A 13,911-nucleotide genomic window follows, 5' to 3' on the forward strand; every position below is an offset into this window, starting at 1 on the left:
CATTCAGAGATAACAAGCCAAGTTCATTGATTTAACTGAATTAGAATGTAAACCATGTTGTGCTTTAGCACATTTCATGTTTTTCACATAATTTAGCACATTTGTGTATTACCAAATGCAATTATGAAGTCAAGCCTTATAAATTATTTAATATTCAAACCATGTAATTTGTCCCCCTTTCATGTCATTTGCAAATGTGTCGGAGATCAAAAGCTAATACATGGTGTTCCTAGAACAAATAAAAATTATCTCATGCAAATGTCTGCATGAATTATTTTCATTCATACAAAATGCATTTGGTTTCTCACAAACAATAGAATGAAATGCTGACTCTTCACATAGTAATAATACTACTAATGCAATGGTCAATACTAAGAAAAAAACAGTTTTCCAAGAAATCAAACAAATTCACATAAAAAAATGCACAGCAAATCCTATCATAATCAATTAAACATTAGGGATGCACTAAATTGAATTTTGTTTTGTTTTTTTTTTTTTACTTTTTTCTGAAAAGATATAAAAAATTTATATAGAGATAAAGTGATCCTCAGTAAACATGTGTATACATAATTTATTAAAAGCCTCCTACGGCTTTTGGGCTTAGAAAACATGCTCTGGGTTCAATTCTCAACTTTTAGACCTTTGCATGTCTTTCCCCTTTCTTTCTCTGCCCATTTCCTATAACTATACAAAAAGGCCACTACTGCCAACTAAACATCTCAAAAAGATAAAAAACCATGTCCAAGGTTAAGATTTAAAAAAAAAATCCTGTGCTTAGTTAATGAATGCTGGTATTTCTTCAGTCCCCCCCTTAATAGAAATTCTTCGGAAGATATTCATGAATCCAAATGTGCAAAGCAACTGTGAAGTTAAGAAACTGGAGTGATTTACCAGGACACACTTTGCATGAAGTATTCATACCATAATGTTCAATGCATTTAATTGGGATTTTGTGTGATAGACAAACAGAAAGTTGTCCACCATTGTGAAATGGAAAGTTTTAATTTATTTGCAAAGAATCTGAAAAGTGTGCTACTCTGATATCCCTAAATAAAATCCAATGCAACCAAATATCAGGAATACTGTTGGAATCACAAAACAAACAAATGGACCATTTTAACTATGGAGGAACTGGTGGGAAATCTTTTGACACAATATATATTAGTCATTCTCTCCTCAAATCTGACCAATATAGAAGTGAAAGAAGTGAAAGAAGGAATTCTGGTGGAACAACATGAAAAATGATGCATGTGGTACAAAACAAACAAGCCTGAACACACCGACCAGCATCATTGTAAGAGGGTTCTTATCATCAGAATTGATGGAGTTAAATAAAGGACAATATCCCTCCTGCCCTGAAAACATCCTAGGATGCCCCAGAGCAATATTCAGAATGTTCCTGAGGAGAGAGACATCTGGGTTTTTTAATCTAGACTCGTTATTCTTGTGACTTCATCTCAGATAAGCAAAATACAAGGATGAGTGGATGGATAGAACATGTCAACATCTATGGGGTATGAGAAAATAGTTCAGAGGTTTTCTGTACCTAATTTCTCTTGAGATAGTAGTAGTATGGCTTAATTAAGTACACCAGATTAACTTAGACAGTTAAAATTTAAAAAATTGTTTAAAGATGAGTTCATCCAGGTTTTAAAATCCTTTTTTTTTTAAAAAACAACCGTAACCCAGGCTTTCTTTAACGCACTGAAGCTACTAAGGTACAGATTGTAAAAACGGTGTAGGCATCAGAAAACAAAAGCCTCATTTAGGATATCCTTACAGCTTTACTTTCTTGTTTATCATTACATTAAGAGTGTGGCATATCTTGGAGAAATTGAAACTTTTTCCTGACTTCTTTTCACCTTCCTTCAGTATTGTTCTATTGTGTTGCTTTTGGATGTCCTCTTGTTTCAGGTTGAGTTGTATAACAAAGGCTGAAACAGCTACTCCAGGTCACCCTTAAGCTCTTCACATTCTCAGAAACAGTACCAATCTTCAAAGATGTTTGGTTTTTTGAGTTTCCTTTTTGAACTGCATCCTGAAATGTTTTCAAAGTTTTATGATGGTGAAACTTCTTGATAATGTTTCAAACTTTTCAGAGACCATATTTCGAGGCCTTTGGCAGCGCTGCCTTGGGTATAATAATTTGTGATAATAATGTATTTTTTCCACCACTGTGAAAAATTGTCAACTGCCAACAAAAGTTAATTCCCTGAAAATAATCACTGCTTTGTTTGTCTTTAAGTTGGCTTTTGGAGACTAATTCATTTTTATCAAAAAGATGATAAAAGGTCTGTATTTAGTATTTTCCTGCATAAAAACCTGGTTGTAGTCAAATAACCTTGACATGTTTTTTATATTCAGAATAAGCTTTGGTTCATCAGCATTAAATTCTGGAGGCATTAATTCACTGTTATAGAACCGGCGTGGCTGTAATTAAGAACATCAGTATTAAACAAATAAGAAAGAAGTTGCACAGTCTAACAATGCATATGTATTCAGTAGGAATATCCCATACCATACGATCCATGAGAGTAATGGCAGTTGTTAAAAAATGCATCTTGAGGTGCAGTGATGGTGCAGAGGTATAATGAGCAACCTATGTTAAGAGGCCGTGACGGGTTTGAGTCCCCACCCAATGACCTTTTTATCCACATGAAGTGATCACAGCGTATCTGAAGGAAAGGCTGCGCTTGGTGTTCGAAGATGGGCAAACTGATTACTTTTTAGTTGTCAGCACACTGCAGTCTACAAATTTCTCTTTCTGACAGAAAAATCATCATCAGTGCATCCGGAGCACAGGTTTGGGGGCATGTTTTTCCTGATTCTTGACATTTTGCTTTAAACATTTAGCAAATTAAGTTTGTTCTAACCCCACTAGTTGTGTGTGAAAGTATTAAATACTTTCTCCCTGAAAATTTGGTCTCAGTCTAAGCCCCAAGGCAAGCTTTCCTATTCAACTGCTGCACAAACAGGCTGTAAATCAAAAATCAGTAAATGGCAACCATGACTTTCATCGAGCTATAGATAATTAGTTAATGCAATGTCAATGAAACTTGACAACTAGCTCATAGTATGCAAAACCCGATTCAGGTTACTATGAGCATCAAAAAAAAACATTTGTGTTTTCACGCACCTCCCTTTTATATATTTTTTTCACTCATGTTAAATCGACTTCTTGAAAAGCTTCAGTTTCAATGCAGCCCACGGTAAAAAAACATTAATGTCCCTGTCGAGGCTCTATTGTAAAGATTAGCAAACACTCTTTTTCTTTCAACTGTACCTTGAGATTTTTTGACTGAAAATAACAGAATAGGTAAAAAATTCACTGCCCTTGCAAATAAATTACCTTATTTTACCCAAAATTCTTGCATTGGTTCAAATCCATTCATGTAGTTCCGAAATACAACAAAGCTCTGTCTTATAATCAATCATATGAAAATAGACACCCTTAACAGATGAGGTTGTGCAGCTTTATTGATAATAAAGGTTATTTAATACAAAATTTAAACGAAACAATAGAAACACTATTGTTTCTATGTAAAGACTGAACCGCGATACATCAAAATCTTATCAAAGTCCGTTTTAGTTTATTACAGTGCTGGATTTGACCCAGACCATCATAACATAGTTGTTTGATGAACTGGACAAATGGATGGGTTTTTGTGGTAGTGCGCTGATTTGGTTAAAATCTTAGATTGGGCCTACTTAGGGTTATTTGGTAGTTTTAAATGTGAGAAAATAAACATATTTGGGGCCTCCTCAAGACTCCATTGTTTGACGCTCAGATTATAGAGTATAATAACATCCCCAACCTACCTATGCTGATGACATACAACTTTAACACCTCACTGATAGTTACAGCTAACTTCTTGACTCATTCACAGTGTCTACCCCCATTTAATTTCTAGTAACTGCAAACAGTGCAGATAAATACTATAGTAATTGATTTCAGTAGTTTCTAGCTGTGGCATTGCTGAGACGGATTAACATTAGATCATCATCTAACATTACTTCTTCAAGCAATTACTCATGTGCTGTCACTGTACAATGCCAAAGCTAAAGCTGCCCAACAGAGAGATATGTATGACGGTAATGTGCTTAGAAGTCCTTCCCATCTTTCTCCACACTGGCCTTCGCGGTTATTTAATACAGGACACTGAAGCAACATGAAGGTGTATAAAATGTTCGTTAGTTAATTTTCTCCTCCCACTTCATTAGAGAGCTCTAGTGCCTCCAATAAAAACTGGTAAACTCTGCTCTGAATCTGATTGCCAGCACATCGACCTCTTAAATTCACACCTAAGTTCAGGAACTCTTCACTTTTTCAATCTCTAACTTGGTTGGCATCTCTCAATGAAAGGACAATGCCTGTTCTCTTTTCCTCTTGAGTTGCCTTGTGATTTGGCAAGACTTCTACTTTTTCTCGTCATAATTGAACTGGATCTTAGGAGCACAAGAAAGCTATTGTTTCACTCCATTCAGCAAAACTTTGAAACAAAAAATCTATTGGAGCAGTTCAATACTGTTTCATTTTCAGGATCATAGCATACACAAGATTTCGGCAGCAGTTTTCAATTAGTCACTGGCTTCAGTTGCTGTTTACTGTGTAAAGCAATGGGGAAAAGTGCCTATTGAACAACATTTTATCTATCTTACCACATACTCATGCAATAATATTGGTAAAAGTCTTCTTTCAATTTATCTGTAAATGTCAACATCTCATTATGGGATAAATAACAGTGTTATTTCAGGTTGCAAGCCGGTGCTGCAGGGGAGGAGAATGATTAGGTCAATATTATTTTGGTGGCACTGACAGACTACATGCTGTACAGAGGATACAACAGCAAAGGTCTTTTATTAATGGAATCCATCAGCTCCCTGATAGATGCTGCACTGAGAGGGAACGATGATTGCATTGGCTGTGTCCTCAAGCCTAAGCGTGTACACATATATACTTGGCCTCTTTTATACACAACCCACCATGTTTATTCACCATCTCCGGTTGTAGGGAGCGAAGTCGAGGTAAACTGTCAGTCTTGGAGAGAGTCAACATTTAATCTGGAGGAAGCCATCTGTGACAGTTTGTTTCCAGTGAATGCCACGGACAAGGAGGACAAAGCGGGCCAGGTCAGCAGGTCAAGCACACCATGTGGTCTTTTCAATGAACTGTTTGGCTTGCTGTGTCTCCAACTTTCCCCTCGATTGTAAAAGTAACACAAAAGAAGGGCTACTGGCTTTACCTTGATACATCTCATTGCTACTGAGTGCCGCATGAAATATGTATAGGTAGGAGTTCTTACAGTAAGACTCGAGTAAATGATTTTATCTCTTATTAATCTACTGTGTTTTAAAATGCCTGCTTCTCCCTTTAAGGCACTATTTGAAGAAACAATTCATATCACTTTCACAACGCTGCTTCACTTGCAAAAAAAAATAAAATCAAAATAGTGGCTTAGTAATTCTTCCCTTTGCTTCCCTCAGGGCGAGCTGTAACACAGCACGGAGCACGGCGCTGCTCAGCAGTGTAGCTCAAAGGCACTCCTGGGAATTGCGAGAAGGGGTGGGATCTAAACACAGAGCCTTCTGAAATCAGTCCTGACACTTATCATCACTTTGTGTGCTGTCAGTTCTCCGGGGACCAGCCTGTTAACTTCCATGTTTGCTCGTGTACCGTTCAGCGACGGAGAAGGCAGGTCAGAAAGCATAAAAGAGCCAATAACAACTCAATGATTCCAGCTTGTTCTCTAACGAGAAATTCTGCTCGATGAGTTCAAGCATCTGAATCCTTATGTTTCACCCTAAGGTACAAGAAGAAAACACATGCTTGAAGGTTTGAACATGTATTTTCCTTGGTCTTTCTGCACAACACCAAAAGGAAGAATGTTTTGCTTCAATCAGAAGTTCAAATAAATAAAGACACTCAAGCCAGAAGACAGATGTTTCAAGGTTTGTAAACACATTCTTTTCTTGAGGAGAATAAAATGCCCTGCACTCAAGAAACTCTCCACACCTCAAAATGGACACAAAAGCATTAGCATTACTAAATCTGCAGCAGAAAAACAGCCCTCCCCCATTGCCTAGCAGCTATCAACAAAGAGCTACCACTAGGATTTTTCAAAGGAGTTCAAACAGAAACGTTCATCAGAAATTTGACAAGCAGGGTAGGGCAATTACATGAGAGACCATCCACACAAATTGGTACTCCTGTTTAGTGCACACAAACACATCAGATCTGACCTTTCACACACATTTAACATATACAGAGCTGTGAAAGTCTTGTCCCCTTGCAATTTCTTCTGGGTTTGCGACACATTTAAATGTTTTAGATTATCAAAGAAATTCAACTGTAAATACAAACACTGGTTTTCAAATAATAATTGCATTTATTAATGTAAAAAAAGCTTTTCAAACAGACCTAGCCATATTTGAAAATTCGTTTTCTCTCTTCTTTAATCATGAATACGTTAAATTTCCCTCGTTTAATTTCACCATTGAAACCCAGGCCTGATTAGTGCCTGACCTGTAAAACCACGAACCTCTTTAAGAGTACCTGTCTGACAACATGAAGTAGCATTAAAAACATGAAAAATGCAACACATTATGTCTTGATGTAAAAAAAAAATTTAAATTTCTGAACAGGTGTGATTACTTATAAATATAGTCCTTGACTGCATGTAATTTATTTAAATGATGATGAAAATCACCTAGTCTTCATACCAACCGTTAGATGTTCCCTACATACCAACCAGTTGTTTCTAAATCATGGCAGGAAAAAGCCTTGTTTGTCCAACCATCACAACTGTAAACATGTAGAGTTTGCTGAACACTGGAAACCTGTCTTTGACAGATGATACTGAGGTCGAACCTTTCAGTTAACGGATTTCCCTAGGGAAATGAAGATTGGTTTTGTGTTCAGCTTTATTTTGGTATCACATAGGTATTTATGTTCTGCTTGCTTCTTCCCTGTGTTCTATCAGCCATTTTTCCTATATCCTCAGTTAAACTTCAGCTGCTTGTCTTCCCTCACAGCTGCACCCTGTTTCTAATCAGCCACCTGCTCCTTGTTCAGTAATTAACTCTCCAGCTTAAATGCCTCTCAGCTAGTCAGCTCTTGGGCAGGTTCAAGATGAAGAAACATAATACAGGAAAATGTGATTATTGTGGAGAGGAGGAAACAATAGAACATGTAATATTGAAGTGTCAGAAATATGAACAAGAAAGAACAATTTTAAGGAGAGAATTTGTAGGTATTAAAGAAAATTTTATTTTGAGAGATACTTTGCAAAGAAGTTTCAGTAGCAAACATATTCAAATTATAATTAGATTTTTCAAGAGCACTAAATTAATAAATAGAATTTGATTGTTGTAATAGTAAATAAGATTTAAAACCATGAAGAACCACACTCCATACCAGTCGGTGGCGGTAATGCACATCATTACGTTATTTGCCAACTGCCAAAAAATAATACAAGAAGAAGAAGAAGAAGCTCTTGGGCAGAGCATGCTGTTACTCACACCTGGGTGGCTCCTTGTGGTCCACAAGTCTCCTTGGGGTTGAGTTTTGAATTTTCTTTTTTTAGTAAAACTAATTCTTTTCACCTGCCTGCTTCCTCCCTGCATTTGGGTCCTGCTCCACACCATTACTTGACACTAAAACCTGGGCCCAAATGGTTCACTCGACACAAAATCAGCCTACTTCCACTGCCACCTCTTTTCCTAGATCTAAATCCTACGAGTATGAGCTGAAAAGCAGAGTGCATCAGATAAAGACCGAGGACTATGAACGATCTAGACAGAATTCACTGAACACAACTAAAGGGGGATTGTGCATTTTAATACCAACAGGGCTGCAAATAATTTGGCTATTGATATTTCTGTGTTAAAATCAATAATTCTTAACGTGACTTTATTTTTGTTAACAAAACTGAATAAATGAACTCAAAGATTTTTTTTTTTTTTTTTCAAAGATTCCACTGTTAGATCAAGCTACTATAACAAAACTGCTTTCATTTTAATGGCAATCAGGGAGCTAAATCTTAAATAATTAAAACAATATGTCAGGAAAACTACTGCTGAGAAACATTTTGAGTGTAAATTTTACACCAAAAAAAAGCTATTTGTTTTACCTTCTTAACTGCTTACTATTACTGTGAGTGTCTTACAGTAAAGAAAGTACACCTAAAACATATACAAATGTCAAATGACACCGAGCATTAAACTGGGGAAAAAAGGGGACCACCACCAAAAAAAAAAAAAGACATTCACAGAAGGAGCAGCTGTCGGTGACATCGGGTCCAGAAATGCTTGGTTTTTCATCTATTTACTCGGCCATGTTCTGGTGAGTAGCCATGGAGCTGTGCTTCTAAGAGCGAGGCTCAGTTGCTCTTTTATTTCCAACTGGGAGGTGGGGAATTAATAATCATTATAGGGAGACTGTGGGTTCTCACTAAGCGGAGCGGAGTTGCATGGGATTTGTACATATTGGCTTGGCACATATTTTCGCTAAACCGCATAAATGATGTGCTTCACTTGTGTGCCTATTTTTGTAGTGTTTTATGTATTTAATGCAGCACTGTGTTTGATTCTACTAGCTTTTAAAGCCCATTGTCTTGACAAAATATATTTAAACTGTCAGGTCGAATCAGTCACATTTGTCTATTCACCAGTTTTTATGACGGCAGAGTTATGTGGATGCTGTTATTTTATGACAGGTTTTTATTTTATTTGTCTCTAATTACCTGAGACAACTGAAGCATCTGTGGAGCGAATTTCTGAGTTATTCATCTTAGAGGGGGTAAAAGGTGAAGTTGAATATAGAAGGAAAATATTTACCTACAGTACTCGTATGACCAGTAAATTCTAAGGGTTTAGCAAATTCTAAATATCTGGTACTATAAAGCTTGTAGAATTAGGCAAACACAACTAAATGACTGGACGATTTTAATACATGAATGTGCTTTAATTTAAATCATTTCACTGTAGCTCATGTTGCATGTCTAGGGTCTTTATCCTGCTGGAAGATGAACATCTGTGTCAGTCAGGTTTTGAACAGGTTTTCTTCCGGTATTGCTCTGTATTTAGCTCAATTCATCTTCTCATAAACTCTGACCAGCTTTCCTGTTCCCGCTCAAGAAAAGTAGCCCCACACCATAAGGCTGCCAACACCATGTTTCACAATAGGAGGGGTGCGTTTTTTGCCACACATTTATTATTATATATTTTTTTGTCCTGCAACTCTTCCATAAATGCCAGATTTCTAGAGTGCACAACCTATTGTTCCTGAGCTGTGGATCTTTCAAGATCTTCTGGAGTTACCAAGGGCCTATTGGCTGTTTCTCCACTTAATGGCTTTTCCTGCCCAGGCTTTCAGAGTGGATGGCCATATTTTGGTTGGTGTGCAGTTGGACTACAGTATTCTCATTTTCATATGATGGATTAAACCATTCTATGTGAGATGTTCAAAGCATAAAAAATTATGGACTCTCTATGGGGGAAATTTACTGCCAGGCGACTGTGGTTCAGTAGGAAGAGTAGTCATCTTGCAATCAGAAGGTTGTGGGTTCGATTCCAGCTTTCCCCTGCCATATGTCAATGTGCCCCTGGGCAAGGCACTTAACCTCAAGTTGCCTACCGATCTGCGTATCGGTGTATGAATGTGTGAGCGTTAGTGAGTGCGATTGGGTGAATGTGGCGCTAGTGTAAAGCGCTTTGAGCGGTCTGAATGACTGGAAAAGCGCTATATAAGTTCAGTCCATTTACCATTTACCAAAAATCAAGAGCACATATTTTCAATTTGAGAGCAGGATTTAATTCTGCTTGTACTCAAACTTAGTAATGCTTGTGTAACCTATGTCACTTAAATTGAGTGCCCGTTCAGCCATCAGTGGCGCCGTTATAAAGGGAAACGCTCTCAGAGTACGTCACGTCCTCCTTGCTGTTGGCTGTGCATGGCTGGAATAAACAAATGACTGATTCAACACGAAATCCAATTAACACCTTATGTAAATCTTCCCATATTCATTGGTCAGGTTTTTTTTGGACTCCCTGAACCTCTTCTAGAGTGGCGAGCTGGTAGGATTATTTATTTTTCCCTTTTGATGCGGGACCTTGGACACTGGCAGAGTCCTGTTTTTTTTTTCCCCCAAAAGGAACTTAACTAAAAGAACATGGACAATAACTGAACTTTCATATTTAGTTTGGATAACCACAAACGGAACCATTTTGAACTGAAAAGGATGTGAAAGTCAAAAAAAATAATAGTATTGCATTTGAATGACTGGATACTTGTCTAATGTAATCTTGTCTTGACACACATATCTGGTGTCTGTCTAATTATTTGTTTGTTGTAATTTAAGTTAAATATATATTTCTGAATCAGATGAGCATTTTTTATTTTTTTTCCTTCCTCTGGTTGTCTTGTTCCATCCCAGGCTCCTATGACAAACTTAATTTTCTGTTGTCAGTTTTGTTAATATCTTTGCGATAACTGGTCCATACCAAAAAAACGTAACCCATACAAGCATATTGTGTCAGTGTTACACTTGCACTCAAAACTTCAGCTTTCTTTCAAATATAAACTGTTCTCTCTCAAATCTTTGTTTCTGCGCTCTGATCTAATGCTTCTTCCATAGATAATTTCTCCACCTGCTTGCTTCATCCTCCATGCGCCCAAACTACGCTCTTAAGTTTCTTCCCTGCTCGCAAATTCTTTTTGCTCTCTCTCCAAGATTAAAATCGTATCATCTCCTGGCAACCACATCAGCCAATAGAATGACATTGTGCAACTGCTAGGTCACAGGCTTAGTTGGGGAGCACTTGTTTCCATCTACAGAGCGTACCTGTGTTGCTACTTCCCTGACACAGGTCATACGGAGCAAAATCTGGAAGGAAGTGTTTGTATGCATCTGGTGCATCTGCTGGATTATGCAGTTTCCTGGTTGTATTAGGTTGCACACCCTTGACAAATGTTTTGTTCAAGCAGCTTTTGGTTAAAAACCGGATTCAGGTTTTCAGTATCCCAAATTGTGACTTGACAATATTTTCCCAATTTGCATTGCAAAAGTTCTCTAAGTCATGTCAGCCTGTAAGGATGTAAGATCTAGTTTCTGGACTTTGGCTAGATCATTACAAAAACGTAGTTTTCTAATGGTGAAAAGTATTGTATTGCTTGGATGTATGCTCGGACTCCCTGTGACGTTAAAAGACAAAACCTTTTCTTGGTTTTCTTGTTTTTTGCAGAAACCTACTGGATTTAGAACTATTCTAAACTTCATCCATCTTGACAAAAAACCTCAGTCCTATCTGAAGGAAAGCAACCCCTAATCATGATGATGCCACTGTCTAGTTTCATACTTTCGGAAATGTGGGCCAAGTAGGTCTATATTTCATCCTGCACCACCTCGACCACCCAGGGACATACACCAGGATCCTTGTGGACTTCACCTCAGCCTTCAACACCATCAACCTACATATCCTCCACCAGAAGCTAACCAAGCTCATGGTGTCGGCCTTCACCTGTAGCTGGCTCACCAGCTTCCTGACTGACCAACAGCAGCAGACTCATTTGTCAAATGCCTGAGGTTTGCGGATAACACTACTGTTATTAGTCTGATCCAGGAGTTTTCATAAAGACAGAAGATGGATCGGCTTGTCCAATGGTGCGGTCTCTTCTTTTTCTTTTCCAAAATGTGCAAAGTGACAGCAGTAACGCGTACATTTGATGGAATCTTTAAGGAAGCTCGACAATGAGGAGAAAATATTTGTTTGGTTTTATTTTTGAACATGAAACATAAATAAAGTTCCTACCAGCAATTCTGAAATGTTTCTTTAATGATTATGACAGCTATTCTACCAGAGGTATAAGAGGAAAAAAGGCACCTTAAATGTCAGTTGAAATATAAACTAAAGCAACTGAAGCGTCACTTTATGTTCCTCAAAGGAGACACACACTTTCTTACGATTAGAAGAAATCCTATATTCCGTTGAAAATTATTGATTCCAAATGTCCCAGCAAGGTGTGGGTTGCTGAGTTGTCTCAGTGCAAACAGATACAGACATGTGGCGCAACTTGACAGCAGACACAAAGCAAAGCGCAGACAGTTATTTTTAGAGGATAAATATGAAAATGCTGAAGGAGCCCTTTTCAGCAGGGATGAGACCGCTGTGTCTCCGAGGCGGCAGCTGTACACACGAGAGAAACAGCTTTCGGTGAAAGTCGAGAAAAATGATTTTCAGTATTGTGACTGCCATTCATTCATTTTGTTTCCATCAGATAGCGACAGCTCATATCTGCACCTGCTGACTGAGTCATAACACCAGGGACATAATAGGCCTGTTGCAGTATGTGGAAACTGAATTGAGATTTTCACCCACCTTTTAAAGGCGTGAGGCAAGATCCCCATGCGAAGAAAATAGCATGGAAATTCAATATCTCATTTTATGAATTTGTGGTTCTTTCTGTGAGTGATTTAAAAAATACAAATTTAGGTGCTAAATGCAATTATCTATGCATTGGCCAGAGTTTATTGAAACTCTAAAACGTAATACAACCATTGCCAATGGTCCAGAAGGACCTTCTAGCAGTATCTGGCAGGAAATAATGGAACTTCCTGCTTTAAGACTCAGACTAAGACTTGTCTATCTTGTCATTCAGATTTGCATCACTAAAAACACTGTATCTGGACAAGATGGTGTTGCAATAACTCAGGAAAAATGCAGAAAAGTCAAAGTATGTCTAAATAAAATTTCTAACATACTAAACTGTGCACATACAATATATTGCACATTGCAAATTAATTTTAAATTGTCTGCAACTGTCTGTTAACAAGTGAAGTCTGAAAGAAATTTCTTACCACTGTCTATTATGATCTTTTTTAGTGTTAATTAAACATCTCTACAGTCCAGTTGCAGTTTTGACAATTTCTAATATTTGCAAGGAAAAAATAAGTTAAAAATATAGTATCCAGGATGGAAAAAAAAACTGCAGAAAGTATATGTGAATTATTGCTTTTCTATTTTACATATAGAAAACAATTAGATAATGTTATATATTTTTGACAGTTTTAGTGTGAATATGATAACTGGGTTTCCCTACATGTAATTGATTATGGCACACCGCCACACGTTCAGAATAAAGTTTTGACAAAAAATTTATTTTTTTTTTTTTTAAATATACACACACACACGTGTGTGTTCGCAAGTGAGGGGAGAATGGAGCGGGAGATTGATAGATGGATCGGTGCGGATGCCGCAGTAATGGGGGCACTATGCCGGTCTTTTGTGGTGAAGAGAGAGCTGTGCCGAACAGCGAAGCTCTCGATTTACCGGTCGTTCTACGTTCCTACCCTCACCTATGGCCATGAACTCTGGGTCATGACCGAAAGAACAAGAACCCGGATTCTATATAATTTTTATTACGCACTTATACTAACCATAATCAGACAGTTTAAAATTTAAATATTATTAAACCTTAAAATTTACTTTATTTTGAAAAACGTCCCCCACCCATACTTCGGCCTCCCACCGCCATGAATTAAAAAATCCTAGAGGAAATCCTGTGATACTGGTGTATTTTTAGTCAACATTGTCGTATCTACCTTTGTTATTTTTAAACAGAAAAGGCAATAAAAATAAATAACGTTTAGTTTTCACCCATGACGATTTTTACATTACACCATGTATCCACTGTAAACAAACTATGGAGAGTGCAAAACAATTGCTAAGCTGTTGTGTCTTAGCAGATTGATGAAAATATAAAAAAAAAATAATAATAATAAATTGATAACAAAAATATGGTTTTCATCAGTGAGTTGCCAGTCAAACTGAAAATAATAAGAACAATAATGCTCATGGTAGAAAAGTTATATTTGGAACATGGATGGATGGATGGATGGATTGATATAACGTTTA

The 13,911-nt window shown here is 37.3% G+C and overlaps 1 protein-coding gene across 1 annotated transcript in view; it reads right to left on the minus strand.

Moving 5' to 3' along the window:
• LOC124858401 (cadherin-7-like) overlaps positions 1 to 13,911 on the minus strand; it is a 205,626-nt gene that overhangs the window by 139,328 nt on the left and 52,387 nt on the right. The window lies entirely within an intron of this gene.

This window comes from Girardinichthys multiradiatus, chromosome 21 (assembly GCF_021462225.1).
Source record: "Girardinichthys multiradiatus isolate DD_20200921_A chromosome 21, DD_fGirMul_XY1, whole genome shotgun sequence".
Taxonomy (NCBI): Eukaryota; Metazoa; Chordata; class Actinopteri; order Cyprinodontiformes; family Goodeidae; genus Girardinichthys; species Girardinichthys multiradiatus.